General features: G+C 43.8%; 1 protein-coding gene and 1 non-coding gene across 3 annotated transcripts in view; both read right to left on the bottom strand.

The window, feature by feature from the left end:
* ZBTB7C (zinc finger and BTB domain containing 7C) overlaps positions 1-14,611 on the bottom strand; it is a 381,593-nt gene that overhangs the window by 319,493 nt on the left and 47,489 nt on the right. The window lies entirely within an intron of this gene.
* Positions 12,884-12,990, bottom strand: LOC133076036 (U6 spliceosomal RNA). Its single transcript, XR_009697457.1, has one exon. It is a non-coding gene; the product is annotated as a U6 spliceosomal RNA (small nuclear RNA).

Below are 14,611 nucleotides of genomic sequence, written 5' to 3'. Positions count from 1 at the left end.
TCTACCGGATCACCAGAATGTCACCTTGAAACACACTGGCAGACCTGTCCCAGGAGGGCTAGAGAACGTACACATTCTGGGGGGAAGCAAACAGCCACCTGCAGAACAGGTAGAGAGCTGCCCGGAGAGGAGGTCGGGGCGACGAGGGCTAGAGGCTGGGGCAGTGGGGTCAGAGGGACAAACTTCACTGTCTTGTGGATTCTGCTCAGAGCCAACGCCCCACAGCTGGGAAACGGGACACAGAGCTCACACATTCTCACTTCTGCCTCTCCAGAGCCCTGACGCTGTCACAGAGAAAGGGTGACAACGAAACAGAGACAAAGAAGAGCTCCAAGGAGAAAACAAGCCTGCTCGGTCTCTGGGTCACAGGGTTCAGGGAATCCCCATGGGTGCCCCCAGGGCTGCGGGACACAGGACTGGCCTTCCCCCACGGCACAGAGGTGACTGCCTGCCAAGATCAGAGCTGGCAGGGCTCCAGGCAGGTCTCACTGGTACTCACATGTTGCCCCACCCAATCCTGCTCTGGCCCTCCCCACCTGCCCGCATCAGTCAAAGACGGCAGCAGTACAGACAACCCCAACCTCTTTGTGGCCTGAGACAGCGGAAGTGTATCTCAGGCTCATGGTTCATGAGCATCTACACGCCGCTCTTTTCACTTTCATATGTGCCCCAAGCAAATGGCACACAGTTTACATTGTTGTCACAAAGCACAACTGTTCTAGGCATAGAACCAATTTCCCGGCCAGTCTGGCCAGGCCAGGTCATGCTGCGGTAACAACCAGCCACCGCAGACTGGGCTTGTTGCAGTCACTTGGGGTTCCAGGCTGCTGCAGGAGCCACGGTCTCGAAAGTGGCCGACTGTCCTGCCAGCTCTGGAGGGCTTTGCGCAGGTAACTAAATGCTCCAACCTGGAGGCGAAACCCATCACACGCCATCCACACCCTACTGGCCAGACCTCACCTCGTGACCCTGCCCCACAACTAAGGGTACAGGAAGGACAATGCTGCTCAGGGCCAGAAGACAGAAAGCTGATGACCACCCCACCCGCAGACGCACACCCACAGCTCCCCAGGGCTGATGCCTGATATTCCTGCACCCGAGCTTCATCCCTTTCCCTCCACTGTAAGAAGCCAAGCTTTCTCCTGGTATCTGTCGTTTTCACTCCAGGATAAAGGAAAGCTTTCAGAGCAGGTTTAGAAAGAGGAAACTGTGAAGACGATCAAAACGTGAATTTCAAAGAAAATGACAGGGGACAGACATTATTACAACATATAATATTACAATCTTACAATATATATAACAACATTCCACTATATAACATAACACATTTTTAGGTATAACAGGCAGTTAAAGGTTTTATAGTGATGGCAACATGATGGGACACTAGATACCACTGTGAGAGTGACCCAGGCAGAATGTACAAAGGAAAATTTCAAGAATGAGTTTAACAACAGTTCAAAGATATAAAAGGAGGCCAGAGAAGGCCTGCCCTGCAAGTACAGCCCCTTGAAACCCATCAAAAGCTGGTGACATCAGTTCTGCAAGGATGCTTTGTGACTTTAACAAACCATCCTTTCCCTTTTTCCCCAAGAGGGAAGGGTGGGAGAGACCTTGGAAAGGAAGCCATGGGTGGTACAAAACAGGAGCAAGAAAACATCTGTGTTGAGGTGGATGGTGGGAGTGGGGCAGAGGGAGTGACCACTGCCCTTCTGGAGGGGCTTATTATCAGGGGGATGTAGTTGCAGGAAAAAGAATCCAGAAAAACAAACAGGACACTGACGTTTCTCCCTGGCTCAGAGCTCGAGTGCTCTGGCTGCTTCCACAGGCCCAGTCACAGCATCCTACGATGTGCGTGTACCTAGAATTGTTTGTGAATGGGGCCTTCATGGAGGAAGCTCCCTGCTGTCTGAAGAGATCAGAACATGGCGGAGGGTCGAAAAGCCAAGATCCTCGCTAACTGTGAATCAGCAATCGATCCCATATGAGGATAACTACTTTTCCAAGCATTGGAATACAGGGACAATGGCATTTCTTGGGTGTTCAGAAGTCATTATGACCTGTCAAGATACTCCGAGTTGTTCTTTGCAGATCAATCAACTCAATTCAATCCTACAAACATTTGTTGAGCGCTAACTCTGCACCGGGCTCTGCATACCTGAGAGCAAGAACTTGAAAGAGAGCGCGCCAGCCATGAACCCTTCTCTCAAGGAGCTTCCAGGTCTGGGGAAGCACTTGCTACGTGCATAATGCAGCGTGAGGAGAGCTCTGAAAGCAGCATGACTGAGCAGCGGGGGGGCCCAGAGCAAGGCGAGACTAAGCCCACTGGGGGATGGAACAGAGGAACCAGGGGAGGCTCCTTGAGGGATCTGACAGTTGAGCTGGGATTTATAAGATGAACATTTTTCCAGCATGAGGTTCGGGTAGTGGTGGGCAGGGAAGGTTTTACAGGGATGTTACAAAACATGTAAAACCCCAGAGCCATGACGCACCAGGACAGATTTGGGGAATGAATGCAAATGTGAAAGGAAGAGTTGGAAGAGATGCATCTGGAGATGTAGGCAAGGTCCACATCACAAAGGGCTTTGTATTAAACTTGACCCTGGAGAGCAGAGGCAGCCGGGGAGGGAGGTCAGGACACCTTAAGAGGCTGGAACAATAGGCCAGGTGAGAGGTAGTCCAGGTGAGAGAGGGGCTGAACCAAGGTAGTGGTGGTGGGCACTGAAGGGAGTCTACAGGTATGAGAAATATTTAAGAAATGGAATCCCTAAGATTAGGTGATCAGGCAAAGTTGAGGGTGAGGGTGAGAGGGGAAGGGAAGAGGTGAGGGAGCCAGAGGAAGGGGAGTGTGTCATGAAGGGAGTGGTCCACAGGGCACCTACAGCAGAGACCTCAGGTAGACAAGGATGGAGCAGCTGGTGGCCATGGGAAATGGGTGGCCTCTGCCAGAACAGAGGGAGAAGGGAGTGAGTAAAGGGGAGTCTCCACATGAGTTACATGTCCCAGAAACCTAGTTGTAAGGCAAAGGTGGAAGGAAGAGGGGGCCCAAGGGTCACAGGTGTATTTTCTTTTTACTGTGGGAGAGAGGGATATGTTTCTGTCCTGAGGGGAAGAAGCCAGTGGAGGGCGATGGAATTTGAAGACAGGGGCTGGGGAGGGGAAGGGCTGGCCAGCGGTGCCAGGAGTGGCTGAGGTCTGGAATGCACATGGTGGGGTAAACCTGCGCGGGAGACCAGGAATTTGGGACATCTGGTCTCCCGGTGTCAGGCAGAACTCCTAAGGAATGATGTCCAGAGAGTCACAGTCGACAGAATACAAAACACAATTGCTTTTATGCAATATTTTTATTTCTACAGAAATCTTTGTTTCTCAAAAAGTTTTCATGAATGATCTCATTGCCCCTCACAATGATTCTGTGAGATAGGTGTGAATATTCGCAAGTGAGTGATGGAGTCAGCCTTGGTAACCAGGCTTCCCGGATCCAGGTCTGCTGCTGCCCCCTGCTTCCCAGCTCCTCCAGAGTCTCAACCCTCAGATCCCAGAGGGGATTCATGCTAACTCACCTGTACAGTCTTTTGCTAAATATAAAAATTTAATGTACTCAATTTTATTTGACCTTGCAAAATACATTCAGTATCAGGCCTAAAACATAGCATCTAACCAACATGATTTTCAAAAATTTTTACTAGGAACATTGAGATTCTGATGGACCCTCTCTCCTCTCTCTTCTCTCCATTCATGCCCTGTGCCTCAGCATGCTGTGGAGCGTAGGTCTCAATGCAGGGGCACACTGGAATCTTTGGGAAGCCTTTAAGAAATACCAACCCCAGGATGCACCCAAGACCATGGGGTCAGAACCTCTGGGGGTAAGGCTCGGGCATCAGAAGCATCCAGGGGATTCAACTGCACGGAGAGGACTCAGAACCCTGACGTGGAGGAAAAGACAGCCCCAGAAGGGCTCATGCGAGGTGCCAGGGACAGAAAGGGAGAAGCCAAAGCTACACAGATTTAACAAGTCTGGACAAACATACAGGTCCATCAGACAGTATGTCAGGAAGAGAGACCCAGAGAGAAATTGTCTCCAATGATGTAATTCCAGTCCTACCTGCCATGAAGCTTTTGTTCCTGATGCGTACACTCTCAGTTGCCCTTCCCAATGCTCTGCCACAAGGAAGGCAGGTTTGGGTATTTCTCCCCCTTTTACAGATGAGATAATTGAGACTTGAAGAGGTGAAATGCCTGCCTGGGTTGTCATCTTTATGGAACAAAGACAACCCAACTGAAGGACCAGACCCCAGTGCCAGAGAGGAACCCCTGGGACAGAGAGCTGACTCTGGTCCCTCCCCACTGCCAAGGACTTCCCACATAGGGGCCCTTCTCATTTTCATAAGGGGGACCCTTGGCAGTGAGTTCGTCTCTCCCCAGAGTCACAGGGTGCTCCTTGATGGGCACCCAACTCTCTCCAACAATCCTACAGCACACATGGTTTCATGCCCCCAAGGAGAAGCCTTGCCACCTGCACCACACCATGTCCTTTTGCCACTCCCTACCCCAAACAAGAAGCGTGGGTAAGTTCTCAAGCAACTCCACCTACCACCCCAAATGGCTCTAAGAAATGTACAGACGGCCCCCTGCCTCCTGCTCCAAACCAGCGCCCTCTCTGGTCTTTCATGAGACAAGGAGCTCAAACAACCAACAAGTATTTACAATGACACCACCTCGCACAGCACCCAGAGGGGTGCAGCGCCCACCCTGAGGGCCTGCTGTCTGGTTGGGAAGCTATGACATGCACACATGAAACAGGAAAACCAAGAGTTCAACTGGATGAAACTGACCTTAGGTGTGTTGCAGCGCTTGGACAAGTTATGGACTCTCTCTTTACCTCAGTCTACTCCTCAAAATAATGGGGACACTGAAACTAATGCTACCTTAGAGGAGAGTGTGGAATCAAATGAATTAACCCATAACAGTGCTCAGAATGTGCCTGAAAGATATTTAGGCTCCGAAATGCTGGTTGTTATTGCCGTTGTGTTTTGTGTGTTTACTTGATGCTCAGAGGAGGGAAGGATCATGCGGCCTAGAGTAGTTGGGAGAGAATTTCTACGGGAGGCTGGGCTTTTAAACATTAATACAATTGAGAAGGGAGGGTACCATTCAAGAGGAAAGCAGAAAATGAGAATGCCCAGAGTCGGAATGTGGGCATTAATTTACTGTCAGGGAGCCACGAAGTGTGAGGCCCAGCCCCGACCCCCCTAGAATTCCTGCCGCTGCTGCAGGACAGACCGTGTTATTAAAGAGAATACCCCACAGGAAGCAAAACCAAACAACGGCAGGCAATAGGAGTTCAAGGAACTTTTGGCTCTATCTCCAAGGCAATTGAAAAGAGCTCAAAACAGATTAAAATATGAGATGAATTTTGAAGCCCAGGAATGAGAGAAAATGAATCCTGTGACTGAGGAGCCAATATGATTATTTCATTATTTGGTTAGAAAGTTAAAATGTGCAGGAAATGTCAGATGCTTTCTCGAGATGGAGGGAGGTTAGGGACAAAGTGGCCATGGGGGGGCATATTCTTTTTAATATTAAAAAATAACTTCACCTCGACTTGGCTGTAATCAAAATAACCCCCTTGGGAGGGCAGCCTGCCCGTCTGCCAGTCTGTGTGAGGTCTTTTTAAGGCACACATTCTACCCTCAATCACTGCCCCTCCAAAGCTCATCTGCATTTTTAAAAGAACTCCCCCCTCCAATAAAATGAAATGAATCCCATGGGCCCCCAGGTCAAGGTGTCCTCCCCACCCCACCCCCCAGGGCACTGATAATGGCTCATCCCCCAACCTAAGCCGGTAGAAAGCCCAGCCACCAGCAGATTCTCCCCGCAACCTCTCCCCATCTTTCCTGCCCAGATTCATTCTTCTCCTCTCTGACAATTCCCACTCTTAGGTCTGTTCACTGTCCAGCCCACCCTGTGTCCCTATGTCCCCATCTCTGTGTCCATCATTCACTTGCTCACTCAGTTATTCACTAAAAGATTCTTAGGTATCAACTTGCAGGCTGTGCTGGGTGCTGAGGTCACAATGATGTGTGAGGCCGAGTCCCTGACTGCAGAGAGCCGCCAGTCTATTAAAGAAGACAGCCAGGCAGTGGGCAGAAGAAAGGCACAGTCTGGGGAAGCTGAGGAGAAGTGCCAGTTAATCCTGCCTGCAGGACGGGGGTCAGGCAAATCCCCAAAGGAGGCGGCATCTGGGCCTGACCTTTGAGTTGGCTTTAATTATCCAGAGAAGAGTAAAGGGAATTCCAGTTGGGGGCATGGATGTAAGCGATGGCCCATGGCCAGGAAATGCGACCCTAACCCAAGGGATAGTGAAGAGGCAAGTCTGACTGGTGTGAACAGGCCACGTGAGAGGTGACAGAGAAAGCTAATGAGGTCTGACGGATGGGGCTTTTGTATTTTAATATTTTACATAAATAATACATTAAGTGGTTCAAATTCAAAAGGTACAAAAGGATATACAGTGAAAAGTCACTTTCCCAGCATATGTAGGGGTCTTGTTTTTGTATCCATTCAGTCACTCTGTGTTTTTTTTTTTTTTTTTTTAAATTAATAGCTACTTTATTTATTTATTTTATTTTTATTTTTGGTTGTGTTGGGTCTTCGTTTCGTGCGAGGGCTTTCTCTAGTTGCGGCAAGCGGAGGCCACTCTTCATCGCGGTGCGCGGGCCTTTCACTATCGCGGCCCCTCCCGTTGCGGGGCACAGGCTCCAGACGCGCAGGCTCAGTAGTTGTGGCTCACGGGCCCAGTTGCTCCGCGTCATGTGGGATCTTCCCAGACCAGGGCTCGAACCCGTGTCCCCTGCATTAGCAGACAGATTCTCAACCACTGCGCCACCAGGGAAGCCCCACTCTGTGTTTTGATTGGGGCATTTACTCCATTTACATTTAAAGTAACTGTTGACATGTATGTGCTTATTGACATTTTGTAAATTATTTGGGGGTTGTTTTTGTAGTTCTTTGTTTCTTTCCAACAAGTTCTCAGGTGATACTGCTGGTCAAGGAACCACACTCTGAGAATCACTGGTGTAGATCAATCCTCATGAATTTATAAAGAGTTGCCTCGTCCATCTTGTGGCTGTGTAGTATTCCACTGATTGGATGTACAGTAATGTATTCAACCAGCCCCTCCCATGTGGGTTGTTTCCAATCTTTTGTTATTTCAAACAATTCTGCAGTGCTTACATTTGTGCATTCATTATTTCGCTCGTGTGGGAGTAGAGATCTGGGATATAGTCTGGGTCAAAGGCTTTGTGCACTGGCAATTTTGACAGATAACTGCCAGACAGCTCCTGGAGAAAGCCTTAAATGCTAATATAAGAACACTTTTATATGAATTTTAACTAATGCAGACTTTTGAGTAGAAGACTAGTAAGGTCAGGGATGTGCTTTAAGAAAATTAATCTGGCTCCACAGTGAAGTGTGGACTAGAGTAGAAAACAACCCATGTGGAGGACAGATTCCAAGGGCACCCCACGAGACCTGCCTCCGGGTGATCATACCTTTGAATGTGGTATGACTTCTAACCAGTACAATATGGCAAAGATGATGGGATGTCATTCCTGCAATCACGTTACATTATTTTGCTCCATTTTGATAGTAGCCGGGCACTAGAGACACTCTTTCTCCCTTTCTGGCTTTGATGAAGCAAGCTTCCATGAATCCCACAGCCACAACAACCACATGAAAAAGGAAATGGATCCTTCCCCAACTGAGCCTCCTGATGAGAACCCAGCCCTGGATGACACCTTGATTGCAGCTTCATGAGAGCCCTGAAGGCCAGGACTTAGCTAAGATGTGCCAGGACTCGTGGTCCACAGCAATAATAAGTCTATGAGATAATAAATGTGTGTTGTTTCAAGCAACTAAATTTGTGTTGATTTGCTTGGTAGCAAGAAATAACTAAAACAAACATTTAGGAGGGTACTCAAAAACTAGGCCATAATAGTAAAGGCCTGAAGTGAAGAGGTGTCAAGGACAGAAGAGGGACATAGGGATGAGGGGTGGATGTAGGAGATATTTAAGAAAAGAGCAGGACCTGTGATTTACAAGAGGAGCAGACAGAGGGGCCTCTTACCATCAGGGGGCAAGATGGTTGGAAAACGTCCCTGAAACAGGCTCAGCCCATTTTCACGAGACCAAAACAGAGCAGTCCAAGGTGGGGAGAATCAGCCACCCTTGCTCCTTATCCCTCTCCAAAAGTGCTTCTTTCCTTGCAGATGGCTCCGAGATCACCTCAGCACAGCCTCCCCAGGCCACCAGCTGCCATTGGTAATTTGCTGACAAAGCACATAAGCACCTACACAGAGAAGACCCACAATAAATCAAGGTGGCATTTCAAACCACTGGGGACAAGACAAACCTTTCAAGTAATTGTGTTGAGACAATTCAGGAATGATCTAAAAATTTTGGATCACATGTATCAAGGACCTAAACAAAAGATGTAACTATGAAAAGATCTAGAAGAAAAATGTGGGAGAATATTGAACTAGGAAGAACTTTCAAAACATGACCCAAATTCAAATGTCATTTTTAAAAAGGCTACATCTGAGTTCAAAATTTTTAAAATATCTAATACCATAAAATACAATAAAGTCAAAAGAAAATGGAAAAAATAGGAACAAAATATTGGCAACATATATGACAGGCATAGGGCACATTTCCTTGCTACATAAATAGTGTGCATGTGCAAACCTGTGCAAGTCTGTAAGAAATGCCAACAACCCAATAGAGAAATGTACAATAAAGAAGAAATTAAATTGTCAGACCACAAAGCAGGAAACACAAATGTATTTTATACATCAGAAATGATGCTCATCCTCACACATGGCAGGAAATGCAAATTAAAACTATAATGCAATCCAGTTTTTCATACATTAGGTTGGCAAATATGCTTAAATATACACAATGCTGCTGAACCAGAGTGTGTATAACTGCTCTCATCCATGGTTAATGGAGTTTAAGTTGGTGCCACTACCAAGTATAGAAAGACACACACACACACACACATACACACACACACACAGACTCTCTTGAAAAGGACACACAAGCACTGGTAACAGTGACTGCCACTGGTAGAAGAACCATGTGGCCACTCCAGAACACAGGACTTGAAAGGGAAATTTTCATGTATCTCTTTTGTACTGTTTAAAACTTTCCCAAATACATGTACTACATTCTCAATATTGCTAAAAAGTAGTAAAGAAAAAGAAGTAGAGAGGATTTCCACTTCTGGGAAGATGGAATAGACACACTTTGCCCTATGCCTCCCCCTAAGTACAACTAAAAACCCTGGATATTATACATAAAACAAACATCATGTGAATCTGAAAGGTAAAGAGAAGCAACTAGCTAGGGACCTTGGGACCTGAGGAAGATAGGATGGTGAAGTTTCTGGATGGTGGGTTTTCTTTTGGCCTCATATATCCCAGATTTGGAGCTGAAGAAGCTGGCAACCTGAAAATATCAATAGGCACAGACAAAAAAATCCCCAACAAAAGCCTGTTCTTTCTAGCCAAAAGACTAGGAAAGGGGAAGCCTAGAAAGACAAACTTCTATACAATAACTGCTCTAATCCAGTCAAACACTGCCAAAAAAAAACAAAAAAACAAAACTGTGGTCCCACTCCCATCCATGCTAGCAAAGGCCCAGTGCAGCCTTGACTCCCACTCCCATCCAGCAGTAATGAGTCACCCTAACCCCTCCCCACTAGAGTGGTGTTAGAGGAGGCCTAGTGGAGAGTCAGGGTTTTTACTACTGCTCAGCAGTAAAGAGGCCACCCTCAACCCCTGTGGTGTCAGTGGAGGTCACAAGGGGACGAGTAACTAGGCATTCCAACCCCTCCTAACCAGAAAGGAATTTGTACAGGCTGAGTGGGACACTTGGACTTCAACCCCACCTGGCAGTAATAAAGCAGTGTCCCCAAACTCCCCTCTGGAGCATGCTGAAAAAAAAAAAAGCCAGCCAAAGTGGAAGTTTTAAGTAAGATCTAGAGTCTCAAAACATATTACCCAAAATGTCCACATTTCAATAAAAAATCACTTATCTTAAAGAACCAGGAAAACCTTAAACTGAATGAAAAAAAAATAGTTAGTAAATGCCAACTCCAAGATGACAGAGATGTTAGAATTATCTGACAGAGATATTAAAGCAGCCATCACAAAAATGTTTCAACAAGCAACTATGAACATGATTGAAACCAATGCAAAATCTAAAAAGGAAATATAAGATATAAAGAAGAACCGATGGAAACTTTAGAAATGAAAAATATATTAACTGAAATACCAAATTCAATGGATGGGTTCAACAGCAGAATGGAGAGAACAGAGGAAAGAATCAATGAACTGCAAGACAGAGCAATAAAAATTACCCAAACTGAGAGAGAAAATAGACTGAAACAAACAAACAAAGCCTCAGGGACCTATAGTAATACAACAAAAAGTCTCACATTCTTGTCACTGGAGTCTCAAAGGAGAGGAGAAAAAGGGTGGACTGAAAAAGTGCTCAATAGTTGAAAACCTCTCAAATTTGGAAAAAGACACAAACCTACAGATTCAAGATGAGAGAATCTTAAAGTAAACTGAAAGAAATCCACAAGACACATCATAGTCAAACTTCTGAGAACTAAAGACATAGAAAAAAATCTTGAAAACAGTTCTAGAGAAATGACACCTACCCATATGCAAAACATATTAGGGAAACCTACCGATAGGGAAAACAATTAGAATGACAGCAGATTGCTCATCAGAAACCATGGAGACCAAAAAGAAGTAGCACAACATTTTTCAAGTGTGAAAAGAACTATCAACCCAGAATCTTATACTGTATCCAGTGAAAATATCCTTCAGGGATGAAGGGGAAATCAAGTCATTCTCAGATGAAGGAAAACTAAGAGAATTTGTTGCCAACAGACCTACCCCCAAGAGTGGCTAAAAGAAGTTCTTTAGGAAAAAAAAGAAAAGAGAAGAAACAACTGAAGAAACCTTGGAACATCGGGAAGGAAGAAATACACTTAAGCAAAAGTGTAGGTGAATACAACTGACTTATTTCTCCTCTTAAATTTCTAAATGATATTTGACAGTTGAAGCAAAAATTATAACACTGTCTGATGTGGTTTTAAATGTAGAGGAAATATTTAAGACAATTACATTATAATCAGAAGGAGGGTAAAAAGACATAAAGGGAGGTAAGGTTTCTATATTTCACTTGAATTGGTGGAATGATGACACCAGTAGACTGTGTTAAGTCATGTACACATAATGTACATATCACTAAAAAAAATACGAAAAATATAAACTGAAAAATACTATAGATAATTCAAAGTGGAATTCTTTAAAATGTTTAGGTAGCACACAAGAAAGCAGGAAAAAGAAAACAGAAATGAAAGAGACAACAAACAGAAAATATAAAAATAAAATTGCATACTGAGGCCATAAAATATGAATAATTACATTAAATGTGAATAATCTAAAAATATCAATTTATGCTTGATGAAGTCACTTGGCTATTGCCCAAGCCTTATCATATGATAAATTAGCAGGTTGGTCTCCCCTTTACAATGCTAGAGACCTTTCAGTATTTTCCCAATTTGTGTTTTTCACCCAATGCTGGGCCTGGCATTCCCTGACAAGCATATGAACTAGCTGATATAAGTCAGAGAAACCAGGTTGATAAGTTTGAATTCCTCAGCAAATTTGTGAGAAACTTTAGTTACTTTGAAAAAATCTTTAACAATGGCTCACTGTTCACCTTTGGTCCAAGGAATTAAAAGTTTAGCCTCTGGACCCTCAGAAGGCTCAATTTTGAAGGGAAAGCTTCTGACAAGTTCAGAGGAAAAGAGTGGGGAGAGTTTTAGAGAAAAGGGAAAGTTTGGTGAGAAAGTTAATATGGGAGAATTGAGAGTATAGAAGAGGCATAGGAAGTGTAGAAGGGAATAAGTATGATGGTGGTGGAGGTGGAGTCTGGACATGAGGAGCCAAAGAGAGAGACAAGATGGTGCCAAAGGAGAATCTGAGACAAAAAAAAGCCAAGAAGAAGAGCCTAAGGCTTTGGGAGCCATTTTATCTTTCTTTAATAATTTGTTTGCCCCATTAATCTTAAAATCGTATTTTTCAGTGAGGCAATTTTAGACTCCTGATAACATAGGGAAGCCTCAAACTACCAATAGAAATAAGTACTGAACTCTGTTCTGTAAGTTTTTGAGCTATTGTAGCCCAATTCAGTTTTAAGGAAATTAAGTTTGGGGATTTCAAATGTTCCCCATAATGGCCATTGATATTCTAAATTATCTTTGATCTGGTCAGTCCACATAAGTTAGAAATGCACATGATTAAGACTGACTTTCTGTTTTTTGGTGACGATTTTCTCTTTCTTTTTTTTTTTAAATTGAAGTATAGTTGATTTACAATATTGTCTTAGTTTCAGGTGTACAGCAACATGGTTCAGTTAAACATATATTTTTTTTCAGATTCTTTTCCATTATAGATTATTACCGGATATTGAATATAGTTCTCTGTACTATACAGTAAATCCTTGTTATTTATCTAAAAATAAATAAATATTAAATAAAAATATCATTTAAAAACATGACCCACTATTCTGTTAATAAGAAATTCATTTCAAGTAAAATGATATAGGCATGTTGAACGTAAAAGGATGAAAATGTATATATCATGTAAACATTAATCACAAGAAAGCAAAAATGGTTATATCAATATGAGATAAATTAGACTTCAGGGGGAAAAAAATTACTAGAGGCAGAGAGGAATATTTTTTTAACTTTATTTTTATTGTTGACACTATTAGAGATAGATAGAATGACCACAACCATTTTAACAAAAATACGGACCGCTTCATGAATTTGTGTGTCGTCCTTGCACAGGGGCCATGCTAATCTTCTCTGTATTGTTCCAATTTTAGTATATGTGCTGCCGAAGTGAGCACAGAGAGGAATATTATATAATGATGAAGGATTAATCCACCAAGAAATCCTAAATTCACAAGCACCAAACAACAGAGATACAAAATATGTGAAGTGAAACCTGATAGAACTGAAAAGAAAAATACATAAATCAACAATTATATTTGCAGACTTCAACACTCCTCTCTCAAAATTAATAAAATAACTAGGCAATCAGCAAGGATATAGAATAACTCAACAACGCCATCAGCCAACAGAATCTAATCAACATTTACAAAACACTCCACCCAACAACAGCAGAATGTACATTCTTCTCAAGTGCCCACAGAACAAATGCCAAGATAGACTATATCCTGGGCAATAAAACAAATCTCAGTGAATTCAAAAGAATTGAATTTTCATACAGAATTCATTCTCTATTTCATATAGAGTGTGTTCTCTGACCTCAAAGGAATCCAACTAGAAATCAATAACAATAAGATAACAGGAAAACCTCTAAACACTTAGAAACAAATCAACATACTTCTAAATAATCAATGAGTCAAAGAGGAATCCAGATGCCCTTGAATGCATAAATGGTTAAACTAACTGTGGTCCATCCATACTGTGGAACACTACTCAGCAGTAAAAGGGAACAAACTACTGGTAAATGTATCAACCTGGATGAATCTCCAGGGAATTACACTGAGTGAAAAAAGCCAATCCCAGAAAGTTACACATATACTGTATTATTGCATTTATATAACAGTCTTGAAATGATAAAATTATGGAAATGAAGAACAGATTATTAGTTTTCAGAGGTTAAGCAGAGAATGAGAGCAGAGAAGGGAAGTGGCCGTGGCTATAAAAGGGCTACAGGAGAGATCCATGCAGTGTTGGAAATATTCTGCATCTTGACTGTATCAATATCAATATCCTAACTGTGATACTGTATTATAATTTTGCAAGATATTGCCAAAGGGGAAAACTAGGTTAAGGATACACGGGATTCCTCTGTATTATTTTTTATAACTGCATGCGAATCTCTAATTATCTCAAAATAAAAAGCTTAATTACAAAAAAGTAGAGAATCCCTCCCAGAAGACATGTTATCAAGGTAAGAGTGCCAATACACCCACATTGCCCCCCAACTTTCTCTCTCAGACAAGCACACACACACCCCACCTATCAAGTGCCTTCAGCTGTCGCCATATAAATTTGCACTGATTTTCTGCCTCTCTTTAGAGAGGTCTCATCCAATCCCTTGTGAGGTCAAAGCAAACACCTCTGAGGACTTTCCTTTGGCTCCTGAAGCTCTTCCACAACTTGGCTCAGGAGCAAGCACTGGATTTGTAAAAGGAACCCAGAACCCACTAGGGAGAGAAAAGCAGGCAGATAGCCCAGCTGCATTTTAGGGAGGCCATGAGCCCCTAAAATTAAACGTAAAAGAGGGTGTGCGTCTGGTACATGGTTCTGTGCATGCCATGTGCTTTTCTGGAGAGATGGTCTGTGGCTCTCACCCATTTCTCAAAGGGGTTCATTTCCCAAAGAGGCAAGAGAAGGAAGAGGCCCACACTTGAGACCCACATCCCCCATTTTCTGCAGCCCCAGGAAAAACCGGTGAGCTCTGCCACGCCCAGACCACCTCTGGAAACTCCCAATATG

Source organism: Eubalaena glacialis, chromosome 15 (assembly GCF_028564815.1).
Source record: "Eubalaena glacialis isolate mEubGla1 chromosome 15, mEubGla1.1.hap2.+ XY, whole genome shotgun sequence".
In the NCBI taxonomy this organism is placed as follows: Eukaryota; Metazoa; Chordata; class Mammalia; order Artiodactyla; family Balaenidae; genus Eubalaena; species Eubalaena glacialis.
Note: the sequence above shows the minus strand (reverse complement) of the source record. Positions and strands in the feature narration are given on the sequence as shown.